Raw genomic sequence first — 9,581 nt, 5'->3', positions numbered from 1 at the left:
TTTCATTTAAAAAAAATAGATTTATTTATCGAAAAGTAGAGGCCTAAAGGTGGAAATCATTAATGAGTTTAAGGGGTAGACCCTATTTAGTTTCTACCATTAATTTAAAATAATCTAAAAGCCCTCTTTCTATTTTGTGAGATAAAACGTACCAACAATTTGTAACACTCACCGGGCCAAAAATTGCTTTTAGACCATTGATTTTCATTGAGGTCAACAATTCAAAAGAAATCCCTCGATGTAGCTAGTGTGTGAAAACAACAATTTTTGCATGGAATTTAGCAAACAATTTGGTCTTGATTTTTTCTTATTTACATTCATTCCCAAAGTAATCCTCAATTTATCTATTTTTTTCCCAAGATAAAATCCATGCTCACAAAAATGCTCCCCTTGTTTCAAATTCAAATTTTGAGCCCAATTGTTTTCCTTCCAATTGATTGTGGTGAACCAACTTGGCATGTGAAATACTCGAATTGTGTTAATTTCTATAACCCAGTTACAAATTAACTGCTCAACAAATTATCACAGAAAAGAAACAAAAACAATGTTTACCTATCTGATTTGTAACAGCCAATACTCTGGATTAATTAAACAAATGAACAACAGAAGCAAATTCACATGAAACCAATCACACAAACAAAATAACACCAATATACCCAGAAAACTCCAATGTGGAGAAAAACCTATAAATGTTGAATCTTCTATTCAGCCTCAAGAGCAAACTTTCCTTCAAGAATCCTTAATCCTAGTTGCTACAACGATCTTACATATATAGCCTTCTTGATGAAACATCAATTATGCAAGAGAAGTGAAACTTTCCTCACACGACACGACCTAAGAGAAACATTCCTTACAGAACATGGGAAAGGAACTTTCCTTAGATGACACAAGAGAATTGAAACTCGCCTTACATAACTCAAACTATCCACACATAAAACCAGTCTTGGTGTTAACCTCACAACTCTAGGAAATATTCTCATTACAAAATAGAAAACATTCTCTTGTTGAATATTCAACACGAGTTGCACTTAAGCAACTTCCACAATCAACACCTTTCGAACTACAAAAAACTCAACACTCCCTCTTACTAAGGAAGGTGTTTTGCACAACAACTAGCTTATTCCTGAAGAATACAAACTTACTCTTCATCAAGGCCTTAGTCAAGATGTCTATTATTTGTTCATCCATAGGAATATATTGTAACTTCATTGTCCCCTTCTCCACACAATCTCTAATGAAGTGATACTTGATCTCAATATGCTTTGACTTGTCATGAAACACTGGATTCTCATATAGTTGATACAACTCTGATTATTAGAGCAAATGACTGTAGGATCTAGCTCCTGATCAAAGAGCCCAACTAGAAGTTTCTAAAGCCAGATAGCCTCACATGTAGCCATATTAGCTACCATAAACTCAATGCAACTAACTTTTGTTTCTTGTTGTACCAAGAGACTGCTCCTGATCCCAAGCTAAAACAACACACTAAAGTGCTCTTTTTATTAGTTGTATTGTCTACCCAATCTGCATCAGTAAACCCCTTGAGCTTCACTCCATCTTGTTGAACATATTTCAGCCCATAATCAACTATGCCGCGGAGATACCTCAAAACATGCTTCACAATTATCCAATGCACATGTTTAGGTTCCACCATAAACTAACTGGGTGAATTCACTGCAAAACAAATGTTTGGCCTGGTGTTGACCAAATACATAAGAGAGCCTATCAATTGTATGTATAAAGTTGGGTCCACTACCTCTGATCTAGAAGCATCAATCTTCTTCCAATTGGTCACAAGTGGCATGGACATAGGCTTACAATCCTCCATCCTAAATCACTTCAAGATATCAATTGTATACTTCCCTTGTCCAAGGAAGATCTCTTGCTCTTTCTGCCACAACTCCAATCCTAGAAAGTGGTGCATCAACCCCAAGTCCTTCATTTCAAACTCTCTTGCAAGATCCCACTTGCAGTGTGCTATGAGCTCTTATGGCCCTATAAGAAAAAAGTCGTCAACATATAACACCAATATGAGAAGCTTGCCCTTCACTTGAACATAGTACAGGTTTGGATCGGCCTCACTCTTGGTGAATCCCACACTCTGCAAGTAACCATCAATACGCACATACCATGCCTCAGGAGCCTGTTTGAGCCCATACAGTGCTCTCCTCAACCTGCAAACATGGGAATCCCTCCCATGCACCCCAAAACCCTCTGGTTGTTCTATGTAAATCTCTTCCTCAATCACTCCATTGAGGAAGGTCGTCTTCACATCCATTTGGTGAATCCTCCAACCCATTTGTGATGTTACAGAAATGATAGCCCTTATGGATGAGTACCTAGCTACTGGAGCAAAGGTCTCATCATAGTCAATTCCTTCCTTCTGAGAAAACCCCTTAGCCACAAACCGAGCTTTGAACATTTCCACACTACCATCTGTAGCATGCTTGATCTTATATAACCATCTCGACCCCACCACTGACTTATTTTTGGGTCATGGCACTACCTCCCAAACGTTATTCTTCATGATTGAAGAATACTCTTCCACCATGGCATCCCTCCATACCTGATGCTTGGATGCCTTCTGAAAGCTAAAAGGCTCCACCTCAATCAGTTCACTCATGAGTGCCATATAATCATAAAAATGTTTGGGAGCCTTTCTCTGTCTAATTGGATCTTGAGGATCACCAACATACTCTTGGGCCTCCCTCAATGTCTACTCAACCACCCTATTTTTCCACATCCCTGTGATATATAGGAGTCTAAGGCTGAGGAATCCTCTGTTCCTCATGTTGATCAACTTGCCTGACCTTTGTGCTCTACTCTCTAGCTTGCATGACTGAAGTTTGAGGAATTTGTGCAACCTCAACCTTGGGTGCCTGCTTCTCCTCCTGAACCTTTATCAAACAAACTTTTGAAGAGCTCTCTCCTCATCCAACTTCACGTCTCTATGAACAACTATTTCCCTGAGGGTAGGAATATAAATCTGATAGGCCTTAGAAGTTTCATTGTATCCAACAAGGATACCCTTCTCTGCAATTGGTTCCAACTTGGTTCTCTTCTCCATGGGAATATGACAATACACAAGGCATCCAAAGATGTGAATGTGCTCCAAATTTGGTTTCTTCTTGGTGAACGCCTGTTTTGGAGTCAATTTGCCCAACACTTTGTGTGGGCTCCTACTCTGCAAATGCATAGTTGTATTGCAAGCTTCCACCCATAAAAACCAAGGCAAATCCTGATCATGGAGCATGGCCTTGGTTGCTCCAACTATAGCCCTATTTTTTCATTCAACAACCCCATTTTGTTGAGGGTTGTACGGAACTGTCAACTCTTGTTTGATACCTTCCTGAACACAAAAAATTTTAAAGGCATTTGAGGTATACTCGCCTCCATTATCTGATCTCAGTATCTTGATCTTCCTCCCTATTTGGTTCTCCACGAGAACCTTAAACTCTTTGAACCTATTGAAGACTTCATCTTTATTCTTCATAAAAAATATCCACATCTTCCTGGAGAAATCATCAATGAAGATAACATAATACGCATACCCATTCAAGGATGCTATTGACATGTGCCCACATACATCTAAGAGTACGAGATCCAAAATCCTTTTGGATTTAGTGTCGCTACTTGGAAAATTGGTCTTGGCATATTTCCCAAGAGCACAACCCTTGCACACCACATGCTTTTTAACCTTCATCTTAGGCGGCCCCATCACTATTTCCTTGAGTACATTAAGTGCTCCATGGTGAAGATGAGCCATCCTCATGTGCCACAATTCTCCAAGCTCTCTATTACTACTACTCACCAACGCATGTGCTAGCTCAAACTGTAACCGAAACAAGCTACCATGCCTGACTCCAATCACTTTTGCTACCTTGGAATTCTTATGACAGATATAGACTTTGCCCCCTTCAAAGGTCACGATGTAACCCTTGTCCTCCAAAGTAGAAACAGAGATTAAATTCTTTGTCATGCTAGGGACATACAACACCTCCTCCACCAACCAAGGTTTGGCAAACTCCCTCTAAAGCTTGACTATGCCAACCCCAGTTGCATGGTACTTGGCATTGTCTCCAAGCTCATTACAAAATTCCAACTTATTCTCCTCCAACCTGGTGAAATATTCTCTAACTCTCCTCATGTGGCAAGAAGCCCCACTATCAATATACCAAACTTTGTTGGCAATTGAACTTGAGAGACATGCAATGAGTGAAAACTCATTCTCAAACAGTGTTGCAAACTCATCCACCTCTGTTATAGTAGCAACTTGCTTCTTATGCTTGTCCTTGTTTTTATTATTCGAGCATTGACTAGCATAGTGACCCATCTAATGGCAACAATAACACTTTATCTTGCTCAAATATTTATTCTTCACATCCTTGGAAGAAGACCTTTCAATTTGCCCATTATTGAATTTATGTTTACCCTTGCTTGCAAGAGCAATATTTTCTTCATCGTCAACCTTCTTTGTCTGGCCTCCCCGATGAGCACTTTCATAGATCTTCTCCTGAACAAAATCAACCCAAAGCCTCGCCCAGTCAGGCAGGCGATCTCTACCGACAACACACTTGACAAACACTTCACAATGCTTCCAAAAACCATTCAAGGTTATCCACACCAGCTCATCATCAACAATGGTCTCTCCAACAACAACCAACTCATCCCTAACCTGTGTCAGCCTGGACAAGAGGTCACGTTCTCGCCCTTGGACATCTTTGTGTTATGCAACTTGTCCTTGAGCATCATCTTACAACTCTAATAGTCTCTCTAATAAAGTTTTGTGAGTGTATCCCACATTTCCTTGGCGGTGTCTTTCCCAGATAAATGAGGAATCAAATGATCTTTTACCCCATCAAGGATAATCCTCTGAGCCTTGGCCTCCTTGATTTCATGCAAATCTAGGGCAATAGGATCATTTGTTGGTGGAGTCACTTCTGTACTAACATAGATCCATAATGTAGTGCCTCTCCCTAAGGCATCCAGCTCTTTTGAATAACAATAGATCTCTCTGATATAACGTAGTCTACTTAATGATGATTTGATGATATTTTATGATGTACTAACCCTATTTCATGATGTGAGATTGATTATGATATTGCTTGGTTGTCTGTAAGTGTCTTCTATTGTCTACGTGATGGAGATGATTTCACATCACTCATTGCGAGCGAGATGTGTCATTGTGATTCTCTGCCACTTGCTTGTTATTATATATTGTATATGGTGTATTGTAGCTTTGTGGATGCAGGATTTGGTGGTATCAGACATCGACTCCACCTGGCTTCATAGGTTTGAGTGTGTCTTATCCCAATCGCAAGTTGATCGAAGATGACATAGAATCTCATTTTACAGTCTAGGTTTAAGATTGATTACCCTTGTCAGTCTTTGTGCGAGTTGTTGTTCAATGTTGAATGATCCCTTGAGTTGCCCTTTGTTATCTTGTGTGGCGTATTGTGTTTATTGTTTGATTTAATTATTATTAATTAATTAATTGAGTTATATAGTTTAATAATGTTAAATTAAATTAATAGATTTATATAGTTTATAATAAAATAAATATATATAGTTGGTAATAATAAGATAAATAATTAATTGAGAAAGAGTAATATTGGATAAATGATTTTATATCATATTATTTAATTATTGATTTCGAATTAATATTATCTTTTAGTAAGAAAATGTTTTTGTTATTAATTAAAATATTTAATTATATAATTAGCCTTTGATTTATTATTGTGGCTTTAATTTATTATAGCCTCGGTTTATTTATTTCTATTTATTGGGATCGTATAAGTTGTGCCCATGAGTATTATTTTATTGGTTGATTTATTATTTACATTCTTGGGTTGATTAAATAAATATTATCCTACCTACCCTATTATATGGTTAGTTGAGTTATTGGGTAAGTAAATTAAATATTATTTTATTATTACTTATCTTGGATTTTGGAAAGGGTTGGTAAGAAATATTATTTAGACTATTATTCTTATTAGTCCACATTATTGCATAGTTTGGTTTGATTTCTATTAATTGGATTTCCTGTGATTTTCGGGGATTGACTTGAAATGCATCCTCTCAACTTCAGATTTTGAATTTGCGTGTAAGAAGCTTGGATTGTTTTGGGCTGAGCTTGGTTGGATTCATTCTTCTTCAGATTTTCAATTGGGCATTTTAACCAAGTTGGAGGTTCTTGCATCTACATTTTCAATTTGAAAAGATTGTTTTCTCCATGATTGGTCTCAGGAGTTTTGGGATAAATAATTCATTGATATAGTTTTGTATAATTGCATAATTTGATGTACGAAATTATTATATAGTTCAACTATAGTCTAGGGGGAAGAAATTATTGTCTGTAAGTATTTCGCTGCAGTGTTGGCTCTGTGAGTTTGACTCTATGATGGTTGACTCTTTGTATATTGATTCCTGCATAAGATTAGAGATTTGGTTCTTGTTTTAAAATCTATTTATTGTATAGTGGAGGTCGGGAGTCGTTGTTTGTCTATCTGTTAGTATTTTTATGTCCAACAAAGCTAGGAGTTGTTTTCTCATAATTTTGGTTGAGCTCTTATATGTTTATTATAGAGCTTAGTACTTTGTTCTTTAGCTTTGTATTTTGATTTTGTTCCTATTGAGTGTATTTTGGGAGCTTTATATTATCCCCTTGATTTTATTTTATTTTCGTAAATTTTATTTCTCCATCTGTATTTTTGAGTAAATGTGCTAAGTCTATATTTGCGCTAATACTTTTATCATATGTGTTGTTTCTTGAATCAAAGGTCCTGGTTTGTTTCTGAAATGCGCTGTCAGGTTGGGCATGTGCGCTAGAAGTTTGTAAATGCGCTGAAACATGTTGTAAAAGCACTGCAAGAAATAACAAATGCGCTACATGGTCTTGTATATGCGTTGCAGAACATATCAAATGCGTTGCACAATGATGCAATGCGCCAGACTGGTTATTTTTGTCTTTGGGTCTGTCTTTCCGATTTTCTGAGTTTCAGATTGGATTTTCTGGTCTTCTGAGTTCATTTTAGGGTCTGTCCAGAGGCTGAGTATGTTCCTAAGTACTCTTGGATGTCCAGAGTGATGTTTTGATGCGTTATTTGACCATTTGTATTATTGCAAGATGAGTATTTCCTTGCTATGTTAATGGTTCTTTTCTCTATGATGTTGTGTGATCTATGTGACTTATGTGATATATGTTGTTGGCTCATTGTGCATTGATGAGACTTTATCTTAGTCAGTCGGATTGTGTTTTGTGAGTTTTCTTGTTTGTTTTCATGTGTTGTTGAGGCCTAGGTGCATGATTAGGGGGAGTGGGCTTCCATGAGTCTATCGAGGTCACGAGGAATAGATTGTTAAGATTCTTGAGTAATAAAGTCGGGGTCTAGACCATTTGGATAGCTCATTGGAAGTTTTCCATTGTCATTGATAAGTGATAACATAATAATTAATATTAGGTGGGTTGGGTAGAGTAACTCATCGAAGCAAGATAAAAATTAAGTTTTGTAATACCCATCTCATGGATCGGAGACCAGTGTGAGGTGGTAGATCTGGTAACCGAATAAACCATACTACCTTGATTTACTAAAAGGTTGAGATGGTTCCGCATGTGCACCCTATGTGGTAGCATGTGATGACACTTTTTCCCTACATGTAGGTCCTAGTTCCTTATGTCGTGTTTTTGAGTTGCCTTTGGAGGTTTCTTGGTTGTTTTGGATGTTTTCTTGTTTTGTATATTAAAGTTGTATTCCTCTTTAGTCGTTAAGTGTCAACGTAGATCTAGAGTGTGTGTGGGATCTTGTGCCATCTCCTACCACAGGGGGTGGTTCCTTTGGTTCCACATGGTCAGGTGGTTTGATGTCTTCTTTCATTGGGATGTTCTTCTTTGGATGATCTTATGCGTGAATGTGGATTCTATTGTTGCAGCTCATGGATGGATATTCGTAGCAGATTATTGTACATGATTCATTTATTATGTAATTGTATTTGAGAACTATGCTCATTGTTGTAAAAGACATTGTATTCATGTATCTAGTAGATGTTATTAGGGAAAGCAATGATGTATCATGTGTATTTTGAGAATGATTAATAATGAGAATAATGTATATTGAATCTATGGATGTGTACTTAGTGCTATACTTGTGATGATGTAAATTAGTTCACATTGCTATGGTTAATAATGAGGTTATTGGTATTGAAATGGTTAATTGATGTTAAAAGAAATGAATGGTTGAGATTGGGAACATTTGGTATTGGTGCTTTAAAATGAACCTCATGGGATGGTCTGAGTATTCATAGATGGATGTAATCATTCTAGGTTAAGTAATGAATCATATGTGATTGTGTGAAGGAATTAATGATAGTAAGTTAGACTGCATTTGGATTATGGAAGTAAATATGTTATTATGTTAATAATTGTTCAATGTTTAGTTTAAGTAATGGCATTGAGATACCCTAGGGAAGATATATGTTATCGATGTAGTTGTGTTTAATTTCGCTTGTGTATCAAAATGGTGTTCATGTTCATATTGATTTAATACACTAGGATAATGAATGTTATAACATATGAGAAGTTATTGTATTGGATGCATGTATAGATGTTTTTTTTTCTTAAATGTTCTCTATTTTGCATGTTAGTTAGAGTATTTCTCTAAGGTATTTTGGTGGGCATTACAAATAACATGTTCTCCTTGAGAACAGATGTAATCCAAACCTTCCACTGTAAGAAGTTAGATGCACCCTCAAGCCTGTCCTCATATCGAACACTGGTTGCCATTGCGAAATAGAACCCACGAAATTGAAAACTGAAATCTGAAAAATCTATCCCCCAAAACTTGGCTTCGTATTCATAGTTTACACTCTAATACCATGTTAATTTCTATAACCCAGTTACAAATTAACTGCTCAACAAATTATAACAAAAAAGAAACAAAAACAATGTTTACCTATCTAATTTGTAATAGCCAATACGCTGGATTAATTAACCAAAAGAACAATTGAAACAAATTCACATGAAACCAATCACAAAAACAAAATAACACAGATAACACCATTAACCCAGAAAACCCCAATGTGGGGAAAAACCTGCAAATGTTGAATCTTCTATTCAACCTCAAAAGTAAACTTTCCTTCAAGAATCCTTAATCCTAGTTGCTACAACGACCTTACATATATAGCCATCTTAATGAAACATTAATTATGCAACAGAAGTGAAACTTTCCTCGCACGACATGACCGAAGAGAAATATTCCTTAAAGAACATGGGAAAAGAACTTTTCTTACATGACATGAGAACTATACACACATAAAACCACTCTTAGTGTTAACCTCACAACTTTAGGAAATATTCTAATTACAGAATAAAAAACACTCTCTTGTTGAACATTCAACACGAGCTGCACTTAAGCAATTTCCACAATCAACACCTTCCAAACTACAGAAAACTCAACAAATTACACACTGGCATTTTGCATTTAACAATAAGCCCCTAATTCATTTTAGACATCTAGCAAAAACATGAATTGAACACCAAGCACACATCATGGGCCTAAAGGGAAACATCTAGGGATATCAACATT

This window comes from Cryptomeria japonica, chromosome 1 (genome assembly GCF_030272615.1).
Source record: "Cryptomeria japonica chromosome 1, Sugi_1.0, whole genome shotgun sequence".
In the NCBI taxonomy this organism is placed as follows: Eukaryota; Viridiplantae; Streptophyta; class Pinopsida; order Cupressales; family Cupressaceae; genus Cryptomeria; species Cryptomeria japonica.
The sequence above is the reverse complement of the archived record's forward strand: the minus strand, read 5'-3'. Positions refer to the sequence as shown.